The sequence below is a fragment of the Brienomyrus brachyistius genome, unplaced genomic scaffold (assembly GCF_023856365.1).
Source record: "Brienomyrus brachyistius isolate T26 unplaced genomic scaffold, BBRACH_0.4 scaffold116, whole genome shotgun sequence".
NCBI classification, from domain to species: Eukaryota; Metazoa; Chordata; class Actinopteri; order Osteoglossiformes; family Mormyridae; genus Brienomyrus; species Brienomyrus brachyistius.
Window position 1 is genome coordinate 180,455 of NW_026042391.1, and position 15,446 is coordinate 195,900.

A 15,446-nucleotide genomic window follows, 5' to 3' on the forward strand; every position below is an offset into this window, starting at 1 on the left:
GTCTTTCATCATTCAGTTGACTAAAATATCATGCAGATTTTTTTTTGACACTTAAATGCTAAAGGAAGCGAGGATTTAATCCTTGAATCAAAAGAATTAGGTCCAGAAAAGATTACTGGAGAATTGTAAAAACCCTGACCCTAATCCTAACCCTAACCCTAACCTGAGAGTTGTAAAATTTTATCTAATGAAAATGCTTGAAATTGACTCTAATCTGCATTTTAAATTGGAAACTCCCACTTTGACTTTGACCCTCTTTCATCATTCAGTTGACTAAAATATCATGCAGAATTTTTTTTGACACTTAAAAGCTAAAGGAAGCGAGGATTTAATCCTTGAATCAATAGAATTAGGTCCAGAAAAGATTACTGGAGAATTGTAAAAACCCTAACCCTAATCCTAGCCCTAACCCTAACTGGAGAGTTGTAAAATTTTATCTAATGAAAATTCTTAAAATTGACTCTAATCTGCATTTTAAATTGGAAACTCCCACTTGGACTTTGACCTTTTTCCATCGTTCAGTTAATGAAGATATTCTGAGACAGATCATTTTTGACAAGTACATGCTACAGAAAGTCTGTCATTTATTCCTTGAATCAAAAACTTTTGATCCAGGAAAGATTACCAGAGAAGTGTGATTTTTTTCTCCAATGACAATGCTTGAAATGGACTCTAATCTGCATTTTAAATTGGAAACTCCCACTTGGACTTTGACCCTCTTTCATCATTCAGTTGACTAAAATATCATGCAGAATTTCTTTTGACACTTAAATGCTAAAGGAAGCGAGGATTTAATCCTTGAATCAAAAGAATTAGGTCCAGAAAAGATTACTGGAGAATTGTAAAAACCCTAACCCTAATCCTAACCCTAACCCTAACCTGAGAGTTGTAAAATTTTATCAAATGAAAATGCTTGAAATTGACTCTAATCTGCATTTTAAATTGGAAACTCCCACTTGGACTTTGACCGTCTTTCATCATTCAGTTGACTAAAATATCATGCAGATTTTTTTTTTACACTTAAATGCTAAAGGAAGCGAGGATTTAATCCTTGAATCAAAAGAATTAGGTCCAGAAAAGATTACTGGAGAATTGTAAAAACCCTGACCCTAATCCTAACCCTAACCCTAACCTGAGAGTAGTAAAATTTTATGTAATGAAAATGCTTGAAATTGACTCTAATCTGCATTTTAAATTGGAAACTCCCACTTTGACTTTGACCCTCTTTCATCATTCAGTTGACTAAAATATCATGCAGAATTTTTTTTGACACTTAAATGCTAAAGGAAGCGAGGATTTAATCCTTGAATCAATAGAATTAGGTCCAGAAAAGATTACTGGAGAATTGTAAAAACCCTAACCCTAATCCTAGCCCTAACCCTAACCGGAGAGTTGTAAAATTTTATCTAATGAAAATTCTTAAAATTGACTCTAATCTGCATTTTAAATTGGAAACTCCCACTTGGACTTTGACCCTCTTTCATCATTCAGTTGACTAAAATATCATGCAGAATTTTTTTTGACACTTAAATGCTAAAGGAAGCGAGGAATTTAATCCTTGAATCAAAAGAATTAGGTCCTGAAAAGATAACTGGAGAATTGTAAAAACCCTAACCCTAATCCTAGCCCTAACCCTAACCGGAGAGTTGTAAAATTTTATCTAATGAAAATTCTTAAAATTGACTCTAATCTGCATTTTAAATTGGAAACTCCCACTTGGACTTTGACCTTTTTCCATCGTTCAGTTCATGAAGATATTCTGAGACAGATCATTTTTGACAAGTACATGCTACAGAAAGTCTGTAATTTATTCCTTGAATCAAAAACTTTTGATCCAGGAAAGATTACCAGAGAAGTGTGATTTTTTTCTCCAATGACAATGCTTGAAATGGATTCTAATCTGCATATTAAATTGGAAACTCCCACTTGGACTTTGACCCTCTTTCATCATTCAGTTGACTAAAATATCATGCAGAATTTTTTTTGACACTTAAATGCTAAAGGAAGCGAGGATTTAATCCTTGAATCAATAGAATTAGGTCCAGAAAAGATTACTGGAGAATTGTAAAAACCCTAACCCTAATCCTAACCCTAACCCTAACCTGAGAGTTGTAAAATTTTATCAAATGAAAATGCTTGAAATTGACTCTAATCTGCATTTTAAATTGGAAACTCCCACTTTGACTTTGACCCTCTTTCATCATTCAGTTGACTAAAATATCATGCAGAATTTTTTTTGACACTTAAATGCTAAAGGAAGCGAGGAATTGAATCCTTGAATCAAAAGAATTAGGTCCAGAAAAGATTACTGGAGAATTGTAAAAACCCTAACCCTAATCCTAGCCCTAACCCTAACCGGAGAGTTGTAAAATTTTATCTAATGAAAATTCTTAAAATTGACTCTAATCTGCATTTTAAATTGGAAACTCCCACTTGGACTTTGACCTTTTTCCATGTTCAGTTCATGAAGATATTCTGAGACAGATCATTTTTGACAAGTACATGCTACAGAAAGTCTGTATTTTATTCCTTGAATCAAAAACTTTTGATCCAGGAAAGATTACCAGAGAAGTGTGATTTTTTTTCTCCAATGACAATGCTTGAAATGTACTCTAATCTGCATTTTAAATTGGAAACTCCCACTTGGACTTTGACCCTATTTCATCATTCAGTTCACTAAAATATCATGCAGAATTTTTTTTGACACTTAAATGCTAAAGGAAGCGAGGATTTAATCGTTGAATCAATAGAATTAGGTCTAGAAAAGATTACTGGAGAATTGTAAAAACCCTAACCCTAATCCTAGCCCTAACCCTAACCGGAGAGTTGTAAAATTTTATCTAATGAAAATTCTTAAAATTGACTCTAATCTGCATTTTAAATTGGAAACTCCCACTTGGACTTTGACCCTCTTTCATCATTCAGTTGACTAAAATATCATGCAGAATTTTTTTTGACACTTAAATGCTAAAGGAAGCGAGGAATTTAATCCTTGAATCAAAAGAATTAGGTCCTGAAAAGATTACTGGAGAATTGTAAAAACCCTAACCCTAATCCTAGCCCTAACCCTAACCGGAGAGTTGTAAAATTTTATCTAATGAAAATTCTTAAAATTGACTCTAATCTGCATTTTAAATTGGAAACTCCCACTTGGACTTTGACCTTTTTCCATCGTTCAGTTCATGAAGATATTCTGAGACAGATCATTTTTGACAAGTACATGCTACAGAAAGTCTGTAATTTATTCCTTGAATCAAAAACTTTTGATCCAGGAAAGATTACCAGAGAAGTGTGATTTTTTTCTCCAATGACAATGCTTGAAATGGACTCTAATCTGCATATTAAATTGGAAACTCCCACTTGGACTTTGACCCTCTTTCATCATTCAGTTGACTAAAATATCATGCAGAATTTTTTTTGACACTTAAATGCTAAAGGAAGCGAGGATTTAATCCTTGAATCAATAGAATTAGGTCCAGAAAAGATTACTGGAGAATTGTAAAAACCCTAACCCTAACCCTAATCCTAGCCCTAACCCTAACCGGAGAGTTGTAAAATTCTATCTAATGAAAATTCTTAAAATTGACTCTAATCTGCATTTTAAATTGGAAACTCCCACTTTGACTTTGACCCTCTTTCATCATACAGTTGACTAAAATATCATGCAGAATTTTTTTTGACACTTAAATGCTAAAGGAAGCGAGGATTTAATCCTTGAATCAAAAGAATTAGGTCCAGAAAAGATTACTGAAGAATTGTAAAAACCCTAACCCTAATCCTAGCCCTAACCCTAACCGGAGAGTTGTAAAATTTTATCTAATGAAAATTCTTAAAATTGACTCTAATCTGCATTTTAAATTGGAAACTCCCACTTTGACTTTGACCCTCTTTCATCATTCAGTTGACTAAAATATCATGCAGAATTTTTTTTGACACTTAAATGCTAAAGGAAGCGAGGAATTGAATCCTTGAATCAAAAGAATTAGTTCCAGAAAAGATTACTGGAGAATTGTAAAAACCCTAATCCTAGCCCAAACCCTAACCGGAGAGTTGTAAAATTTTATCTAATGAAAATTCTTAAAATTGACTCTAATCTGCATTTTAAATTGGAAACTCCCACTTGGACTTTGACCTTTTTCCATCGTTCAGTTCATGAAGATATTCTGAGACAGATCATTTTTGACAAGTACATGCTAAGGAAAGTCTGTAATTTATTCCTTGAATCAAAAACTTTTGATCCAGGAAAGATTAGCAGAGAAGTGTGATTTTTTTTCTCCAATGACAATGCTTGAAATTGACTCTAATCTGCATTTTAAATTGGAAACTCCCACTTGGACTTTGACCCTCTTTCATCATTCCGTTGACTAAAATATCATGCAGAATTTTTTTTGACACTTAAATGCTAAAGGAAGCGAGGATTTAATCCTTGAATCAAAAGAATTAGGTCCAGAAAAGATTACTGGAGAATTGTAAAAACCCTAACCCTAATCCTAACCCTAACCCTAACCTGAGAGTTGTAAAATTTTATCTAATGAAAATGCTTGAAATTGACTCTAATCTGCATTTTAAATTGGAAACTCCCACTTTGACTTTGACCCTCTTTCATCATTCAGTTGACTAAAATATCATGCAGAATTTTTTTTGACACTTAAATGTTAAAGGAAGCGAGGATTTAATCCTTGAATCAAAAGAATTAGGTCCAGAAAAGATTACTGGAGAATTGTAAAAACCCTAACCCTAATCCTAGCCCTAACCCTAACCGGAGAGTTGTAAAATTTTATCTAATGAAAATGCTGGAAATTGACTGTAATCTGCATTTTAAATTGGAAACTCCCACTTGGACTTTGACCCTCTTTCATCATTCAGTTGACTAAAATATCATGCAGAATTTTTTTTGACACTTAAATGCTAAAGGAAGCGAGGATTTAATCCTTGAATCAAAAGAATTAGGTCCAGAAAAGATTCATGGAGAATTGTAAAAACCCTAACCCTAATCCTAACCCTAACCCTAACCTGAGAGTTGTAAAATTTTATCAAAAGAAAATGCTTGAAATTGACTCTAATCTGCATTTTAAATTGGAAACTCCCACTTGGACTTTGACCCTATTTCATCATTCAGTTGACTAAAATATCATGCAGAATTTTTTTTGACACTTAAATGCTAAAGGAAGCGAGGATTTAATCGTTGAATCAATAGAATTAGGTCTAGAAAAGATTACTGGAGAATTGTAAAAACCCTAACCCTAATCCTAGCCCTAACCCTAACCGGAGAGTTGTAAAATTTTATCTAATGAAAATTCTTAAAATTGACTCTAATCTGCATTTTAAATTGGAAACTCCCACTTGGACTTTGACCCTCTTTCATCATTCAGTTGACTAAAATATCATGCAGAATTTTTTTTGACACTTAAATGCTAAAGGAAGCGAGGAATTTAATCCTTGAATCAAAAGAATTAGGTCCTGAAAAGATAACTGGAGAATTGTAAAAACCCTAACCCTAATCCTAGCCCTAACCCTAACCGGAGAGTTGTAAAATTTTATCTAATGAAAATTCTTAAAATTGACTCTAATCTGCATTTTAAATTGGAAACTCCCACTTGGACTTTGACCTTTTTCCATCGTTCAGTTCATGAAGATATTCTGAGACAGATCATTTTTGACAAGTACATGCTACAGAAAGTCTGTAATTTATTCCTTGAATCAAAAACTTTTGATCCAGGAAAGATTACCAGAGAAGTGTGATTTTTTTCTCCAATGACAATGCTTGAAATGGATTCTAATCTGCATATTAAATTGGAAACTCCCACTTGGACTTTGACCCTCTTTCATCATTCAGTTGACTAAAATATCATGCAGAATTTTTTTTGACACTTAAATGCTAAAGGAAGCGAGGATTTAATCCTTGAATCAATAGAATTAGGTCCAGAAAAGATTACTGGAGAATTGTAAAAACCCTAACCCTAATCCTAACCCTAACCCTAACCTGAGAGTTGTAAAATTTTATCAAATGAAAATGCTTGAAATTGACTCTAATCTGCATTTTAAATTGGAAACTCCCACTTTGACTTTGACCCTCTTTCATCATTCAGTTGACTAAAATATCATGCAGAATTTTTTTTGACACTTAAATGCTAAAGGAAGCGAGGAATTGAATCCTTGAATCAAAAGAATTAGGTCCAGAAAAGATTACTGGAGAATTGTAAAAACCCTAACCCTAATCCTAGCCCTAACCCTAACCGGAGAGTTGTAAAATTTTATCTAATGAAAATTCTTAAAATTGACTCTAATCTGCATTTTAAATTGGAAACTCCCACTTGGACTTTGACCTTTTTCCATGTTCAGTTCATGAAGATATTCTGAGACAGATCATTTTTGACAAGTACATGCTACAGAAAGTCTGTATTTTATTCCTTGAATCAAAAACTTTTGATCCAGGAAAGATTACCAGAGAAGTGTGATTTTTTTTCTCCAATGACAATGCTTGAAATGTACTCTAATCTGCATTTTAAATTGGAAACTCCCACTTGGACTTTGACCCTATTTCATCATTCAGTTGACTAAAATATCATGCAGAATTTTTTTTGACACTTAAATGCTAAAGGAAGCGAGGATTTAATCGTTGAATCAATAGAATTAGATCTAGAAAAGATTACTGGAGAATTGTAAAAACCCTAACCCTAATCCTAGCCCTAACCCTAACCGGAGAGTTGTAAAATTTTATCTAATGAAAATTCTTAAAATTGACTCTAATCTGCATTTTAAATTGGAAACTCCCACTTGGACTTTGACCCTCTTTCATCATTCAGTTGACTAAAATATCATGCAGAATTTTTTTTGACACTTAAATGCTAAAGGAAGCGAGGAATTTAATCCTTGAATCAAAAGAATTAGGTCCTGAAAAGATTACTGGAGAATTGTAAAAACCCTAACCCTAATCCTAGCCCTAACCCTAACCGGAGAGTTGTAAAATTTTATCTAATGAAAATTCTTAAAATTGACTCTAATCTGCATTTTAAATTGGAAACTCCCACTTGGACTTTGACCTTTTTCCATCGTTCAGTTCATGAAGATATTCTGAGACAGATCATTTTTGACAAGTACATGCTACAGAAAGTCTGTAATTAATTCCTTGAATCAAAAACTTTTGATCCAGGAAAGATTACCAGAGAAGTGTGATTTTTTTCTCCAATGACAATGCTTGAAATGGACTCTAATCTGCATATTAAATTGGAAACTCCCACTTGGACTTTGACCCTCTTTCATCATTCAGTTGACTAAAATATCATGCAGAATTTTTTTTGACACTTAAATGCTAAAGGAAGCGAGGATTTAATCCTTGAATCAATAGAATTAGGTCCAGAAAAGATTACTGGAGAATTGTAAAAACCCTAACCCTAACCCTAATCCTAGCCCTAACCCTAACCGGAGAGTTGTAAAATTCTATCTAATGAAAATTCTTAAAATTGACTCTAATCTGCATTTTAAATTGGAAACTCCCACTTTGACTTTGACCCTCTTTCATCATACAGTTGACTAAAATATCATGCAGAATTTTTTTTGACACTTAAATGCTAAAGGAAGCGAGGATTTAATCCTTGAATCAAAAGAATTAGGTCCAGAAAAGATTACTGAAGAATTGTAAAAACCCTAACCCTAATCCTAGCCCTAACCCTAACCGGAGAGTTGTAAAATTTTATCTAATGAAAATTCTTAAAATTGACTCTAATCTGCATTTTAAATTGGAAACTCCCACTTTGACTTTGACCCTCTTTCATCATTCAGTTGACTAAAATATCATGCAGAATTTTTTTTGACACTTAAATGCTAAAGGAAGCGAGGAATTGAATCCTTGAATCAAAAGAATTAGTTCCAGAAAAGATTACTGGAGAATTGTAAAAACCCTAATCCTAGCCCAAACCCTAACCGGAGAGTTGTAAAATTTTATCTAATGAAAATTCTTAAAATTGACTCTAATCTGCATTTTAAATTGGAAACTCCCACTTGGACTTTGACCTTTTTCCATCGTTCAGTTCATGAAGATATTCTGAGACAGATCATTTTTGACAAGTACATGCTAAGGAAAGTCTGTAATTTATTCCTTGAATCAAAAACTTTTGATCCAGGAAAGATTAGCAGAGAAGTGTGATTTTTTTTCTCCAATGACAATGCTTGAAATTGACTCTAATCTGCATTTTAAATTGGAAACTCCCACTTGGACTTTGACCCTCTTTCATCATTCCGTTGACTAAAATATCATGCAGAATTTTTTTTGACACTTAAATGCTAAAGGAAGCGAGGATTTAATCCTTGAATCAAAAGAATTAGGTCCAGAAAAGATTACTGGAGAATTGTAAAAACCCTAACCCTAATCCTAACCCTAACCCTAACCTGAGAGTTGTAAAATTTTATCAAATGAAAATGCTTGAAATTGACTCTAATCTGCATTTTAAATTGGAAACTCCCACTTTGACTTTGACCCTCTTTCATCATTCAGTTGACTAAAATATCATGCAGAATTTTTTTTGACACTTAAATGCTAAAGGAAGCGAGGAATTGAATCCTTGAATCAAAAGAATTAGTTCCAGAAAAGATTACTGGAGAATTGTAAAAACCCTAACCCTAATCCTAGCCCAAACCCTAACCGGAGAGTTGTAAAATTTTATCTAATGAAAATTCTTAAAATTGACTCTAATCTGCATTTTAAATTGGAAACTCCCACTTGGACTTTGACCTTTTTCCATCGTTCAGTTCATGAAGATATTCTGAGACAGATCATTTTTGACAAGTACATGCTACAGAAAGTCTGTATTTTATTCCTTGAATCAAAAACTTTTGATCCAGGAAAGATTACCAGAGAAGTGTGATTTTTTTTCTCCAATGACAATGCTTGAAATGTACTCTAATCTGCATTTTAAATTGGAAACTCCCACTTGGACTTTGACCCTCTTTCATCATTCAGTTGACTAAAATATCATGCAGAATTTTTTTTGACACTTAAATACTAAAGGAAGCGAGGATTTAATCCTTGAATCAAAATAATTAGGTCCAGAAAAGATTACTGGAGAATTGTAAAAACCCTAACCCTAATCCTAACCCTAACCCTAACCTGAGAGTTGTAAAATTTTATCTAATGAAAATGCTTGAAATTGATTCTAATCTGCATTTTAAATTGGAAACTCCCACTTTGACTTTGACCCTCTTTCATCATACAGTTGACTAAAATATCATGCAGAATTTTTTTTGACACTTAAATGCTAAAGAAAGCGAGGAATTGAATCCTTGAATCAAAAGAATTAGGTCCAGAAAAGATTACTGGAGAATTGTAAAAACCCTAACCCTAATCCTAGACCTAACCCTAACCGGAGAGTTGTAAAATTTTATCTAATGAAAATTCTTAAAATTGACTTGAAGGGAAGCGTGGAATTTTGTCCTTGAATCAAAAAAATTTCATCCTGAAAAGATTACCCAAGTATTGTAAATTTTTCTCTCCAATGAACATGCTTGAAATTGAGTCTCATCTGCATTTTAAAATGGACACATCCTCTTGTACTTTCACCTTGTTTCATTTTTCATTTGACAAAGTCATTCTGAGGCAGAAAATTTTTGACACCTAATTGTTAAGTTACATTTGAGAGAAATATTTCGCAGCACGTCAGCTGTCTTCATATTTATGTTCTGGCAGAATATAGGGCCAGGGCATAGGCATTGCTTTGCCACCGACATGAGGAAAGCTCATACCGCTTCCACACCTATATATTCTTTCATCTGTTAGTAAATCTGTGCTTGCTATGGCAACACATATACTAAAATTGGAACGATACAGAGAAGATTAGCATGGCCCCTTTGCACAGACTACAATATGTAAAACAAAGACTTTACCTCCTCCTCTCCCTGTCCTTGGACTCGTACAGGTCCTTATAGGTGCAAGACTTGTGTGCACCGAACCCCACGAGAGTCTTGTGCGACGGAGCCTCCTGGCGCCGACGCTGCCTGATGACCTCGCTCATGCGGGGGAAGGAGCTGGCATACCTGTGTGCATAAATGGAATAAGAGATTGGTTAACATGGGACTTTTGTACTGATGTCGGTGGGATGTGGTGATTTTCTGCCTCGTTGGTCTAATCGCTTACCTGAGGAACACATCTTTGTTGCGCGTGGCGCCGCTCGCCGCCGCAGTGTCACTCAGGTTGCCGGACTCCTTCTCCGCCTGATGCCCAGCCAGGACCATGGCAGCGTATCCGACGTCATTGGACAGGAGCCACTTGAAGGTTTTCCCCCGGTACCGGCCAAACTGGATAGCACACTCGCTTGCCACCAGCCGCTGGTCCCGGGGGTCTCCTCCTCGAGCCACCACTCTGCTCCTGGCCTCGGTCAATACTACCGCCGGATCCTTGGCCTGGCTCGGGGTCGTCCCAGTCTGGCCCACGAGGGCTCTCTGGGTGGCCAGTGCCTCGGGTGAGGGGCGCAGGGTGAGCTCCCCACTGTGCTCAAAGCGAAAAACTGGCGCGGAGTCCATTTCTGATAGGAAAAAAAATAATAAACGGCTCAATAAATGCAAGCATAATGCAAGACAATTAAATAAAAAAAATATATATTGATATATTAACATGCATTATTGGAGAATTTTTATTTTATGATTTTAATCAAACAGGGCTGTGCCTATGTTAAAAGTGCATTCTTTGAAAAAAAAAAAAACTAAACGGCTCAATAAATGCAAGCGTAACGCAAGACATAATTAAATTGAAAAATACATATTGATATATTAAAATGCTTCCTTGAGAATTCTATTTTATGATTTTAATCAAACAGGGCTGTGCCTATGTTAAAAGTGCATTTTTTGAAAAAAAAAAAAAAACTGAACGGCTCAATAAATAAAAGCGTAATGATAGACAAAATTAAATAAAAAAATACATATTGATATATTGAAATGCTTCCTTGAGAATTCTATTTTATGATTTTAAGCAAACGGCTGTGTCTGTGTTAAAAGTGCATTCTTTGAAAAAAAAATAAAGTAAACGGCTCAATAAATGCAAGCGTAACGCAAGAAATAATTAAATTGAAATTTGTTGATATATTAATATAATGCTTCCTTGGGAGTTTTTTTTTTTTTTAAATCTTTTTAATCAAACAGGAGAACTGCATCTATATTAAATTACTTGCAAGAAGTATTACTAATGACAAAGGAAAAAAATGTTCTGAATGAAATATTTCTTTTAAATTACATTCTGAGCAGCGGCACTTGATGAAATATGACATATAGCATCAACAAGAAAATGATGATCTGCAATGTACAAAATCGATCGGTGAAAGACCCGAAAAAAGAAGAATAACGGGGCGAGATTTCGGCACAAAGTCCGTTAGAAGCTTACCTGTAAGAGCTGTGCAAAACGGGAAAAACTAAGCAAAAAGTGCTGAAAGATGCAACGATAATAATGTCCCCGCAGCCTTAGTCCCCATTCATATAAGCGCGCCGGCAGGGGGGCGGGCCATAGCCGCGGGCGGGCGCACTCGCGGCTCGGCCAATGAGCGGAGGGAAATTTGAAACATCTCGCTGAAACATTTCGTCCCAGAGTGAGGCGGGACATAGCCGTGCCGGCCAATGGCGCAGGGAAACAGTCGCGTACTCTGCCAATCGCGCGGGGACAGTCCTGAAACATTTCAGCGGTGCCGGCCAATGGTAAGCCGTTACAGTTGGAACAATTGTTTCACTTAAAGCAGAAGATCGTCCGTCCGGTGGCGCAAGGATAACACGCAAATTCGTGAAGCGTTCCATATTTTGCTTGGTTTCCCTGGTTCCTAACTTAATCAAACTGCATGCAATGATAGAGTCTAGTCAAGTGGCTTTTATTGTCATTTTGACCATATACAGTGATACAATACACAGTGAAATGAGACAGCATTCCTCCAGGACCATGGTACTATGTATAACACTACATCGACACAGGACTACATAAAGAGCAAGTGTGCAAAAACAGTGTGACACAAGACAGTGCAATAGAAGAAATAGAAGTGATGATAGGAGGTAAGACAGGCTAAGTGTGAAGTGCAACAGTGCAATTGGTTGTGCAAAACATTATTGAGGTATTGGACACCATGTGGAATATTCCTAAATGAAACTATTGCAATACTTCTCAAGGAATGGACGTTAGGAGGAAACCTGTTCAGTATAGATGATTGGAATAATCAGAAAAATATAAAGCAGCATGAAATTCTTTCACTGGAAAAGACTGAGCCTGGTACAAGCATCTTATGGTTATATGTGAAGATGAGGAAAATATCAGATGGCTATGCTGACTCAAATGTTATTTGTACCACAGTTCTGTATTTAGGTCTTTGAATCTAAAGTATCTGATACAGAACAGATGACCGGGGACATGTAGAATTGAGTCTCCAATGAAAAATGCTTGAAATTAACTCAACTCTGCATTTTAGAATGGAAACTCCCACTTGGACTTTGATCCTTTTTCATCATTCAGTTTACTAAAATATCATGCAGAATTTTTTTTGACACTTAAATGCTAAAGGAAGCGAGGATTTAATCCTTGAATCAAAAGAATTAGGTCCAGAAAAGATTACTGGAGAATTGTAAAAAACCTAACCCTAATCCTAGCCCTAACCCTAACCGGAGAGTTGTAAAGTTTTATCTAATGAAAATTCTTAAAATTGACTCTAATCTGCATTTTAAATTGGAAACTCCCACTTGGACTTTGACCTTTTTCCATCGTTCAGTTCATGAAGATATTCTGAGACAGATCATTTTTGGCAAGTACATGCTACAGAAAGTCTGTAATTTATTCCTTGAATCAAAAACTTTTGATCCAGGAAAGATTACCAGAGAAGTGTGATTTTTTTCTCAAATGACAATGCTTGAAATGGACTCTAATCTGCATATTAAATTGGAAACTCCCACTTGGACTTTGACCCACTTTCATTATTCAGTTGACTAAAATATCATGCAGAATTTTGTTTTGACACTTAAATGCTAAAGGAAGCGAGGATTTAATCCTTGAATCAAAAGAATTAGGTCCAGAAAAGATTACTGGAGAATTGTAAAAACCCTAACCCTAATCCTAGCCCTAACCCTAACCGGAGAGTTGTAAAATTTTATCTAATGAAAATTCTTAAAATTGACTCTAATCTGCATTTTAAATTGGAAACTCCCACTTGGACTTTGACCTTTTTCCATCGTTCAGTTCATGAAGATATTCTGAGACAGATCATTTTTGACAAGTACATGCTAAAGAAAGTGTGTAATTTAGTCCTTGAATCAAAAACTTTTGATTCAGGAAAGATTACCAGAGAAGTGTGATTTTTTTTTCTCCAATGACAATGCTTGAAATTGACTCTAATCTGCATTTTAAATTGGAAACTCCCACTTTGACTTTGACCCTCTTTCATCATTCAGTTTACTAAAATATCATGCAGAATTTTTTTTGACACTTAAATGCTAAAGGAAGTGAGGATTTAATCCTTGAATCAAAAGAATTAGGTCCAGAAAAGATTACTGGAGAATGTTAAAAACCCTAACGCTAATCCTAGCCCTAACCCTAACCGGAGACTTGTAAAATTTTATCTAATGAAAATGCTTGAAATTGACTCTAATCTGCATTTGAAATTGGAAACTCCCACTTGGACTTTGACACTCTTTCATCATTCAGTTGACAAAAATATCATGCAGAATTTTTTTTTGACACTTAAATGCTAAAGGAAGCGATGAATTTGTGTAATTTAGTCCTTGAATCAAAAACTTTTGATCCAGGAAAGATTACCAGAGAAGTGTGATTTTTTTTTCTCCAATGACAATGCTTGAAATTGACTCTAATCTGCATTTTAAATTGGAAACTCCCACTTTGACTTTGACCCTCTTTCATCATTCAGTTGACTAAAACATCATGCAGAATTTTTTTTGACACTTAAATGCTAAAGGAAGCGAGGATTTAATCCTTGAATCAAAAGAATTAGGTCCAGAAAAGATTACTGGAGAATGTTAAAAACCCTAACCCTAATCCAAGCCCTAACCCTAACCGAAGAGTTGTAAAATTTTATCTAATGAAAATGCTTGAAATTGACTCTAATCTGCATTTTAAATTGGAAACTCTCACTTGGACTTTGACCCTCTTTCATCATTCAGTTGACTAAAATATCATGCAGAATTTTTTTTGACACTTAAATGCTAAAGGAAGTGAGGAATTTGTGTAATTTAGTCCTTGAATCAAGAACTTTTGATCCAGGAAAGATTAGCAGAGAAGTGTGATTTTTTTTCTCCAATGACAATGCTTGAAATTGACTCTAATCTGCTTTTTAAATTGGAAACTCCCACTTGGACTTTGACCCTCTTTCATCATTCAGTTGACTAAAATATCATGCAGAATTTTTTTTGACACTTAAATGCTAAAGGAAGCGAGGATTTAATCCTTGAATCAAAAGAATTAGGTCCAGAAAAGATTACTGGAGAATTGTAAAAACCCTAACCCTAATCCTAACCCTAACCCTAACCTGAGAGTTGTAAAATTTTATCTAATGAAAATGCTTGAAATTGACTCTAATCTGCATTTTAAATTGGAAACTCCCACTTTGACTTTGACCCTCTTTCATCATTCAGTTGACTAAAATATCATGCAGAATTTTTTTTGACACTTAAATGCTAAAGCAAGCAAGGAATTGAATCCTTGAATCAAAAGAATTAGGTCCAGAAAAGATTACTGGAGAATTGTAAAAACCCTAACCCTAATCCTAGCCCTAACCCTAACCGGAGAGTTGTAAAATTTTATCTAATGAAAATTCTTAAAATTGACTCTAATCTGCATTTTAAATTGGAAACTCCCACTTGGACTTTGACCTTTTTCCATCGTTCAGTTCATGAAGATATTCTGAGACAGATCATTTTTGACAAGTACATGCTAAAGAAAGTCTGTAATTTATTCCTAGAATCAAAAACTTTTGATCCAGGAAAGATTACCAGAGAAGTGTGATTTTTTTCTCCAATGACAATGCTTGAAATGGACTCTAATCTGCATTTTAAATTGGAAACTCCCACTTGGACTTTGACCCTCTTTCATCATTCAGTTGACTAAAATATCATGCAGAATTTTTTTTGACACTTAAATGCTAAAGGAAGCGAGGATTTAATCCTTGAATCAATAGAATTAGGTCCAGAAAAGATTACTGGAGAATTGTAAAAACCCTAACCCTAATCCTAGCCCTAACCCTAACTGGAGAGTTGTAAAATTTTATCAAATGAAAATGCTTGAAATTGACTCTAATCTGCATTTTAAATTGGAAACTCCCACTTGGACTTTGACCGTCTTTCATCATTCAGTTGACTAAAATATCATGCAGATTTTTTTTGACACTTAAATGCTAAAGGAAGCGAGGATTTAATCCTTGAATCAAAACAATTAGGTCCAGAAAAGATTACTGGAGAATTGTAAAAACCCTGACCCTAAT

At 34.8% G+C, this 15,446-nt stretch overlaps 1 non-coding gene across 1 annotated transcript; it reads left to right on the forward strand.

Annotated features, from left to right (window-relative positions):
* The first annotated feature begins 9,779 nt into the window (after positions 1 to 9,779).
* LOC125727752 (U6 spliceosomal RNA) lies at positions 9,780 to 9,887 on the forward strand. The gene has a single exon (XR_007388840.1). It is a non-coding gene; the product is annotated as a U6 spliceosomal RNA (small nuclear RNA).
* Positions 9,888 to 15,446: the final 5,559 nt, after the last annotated feature.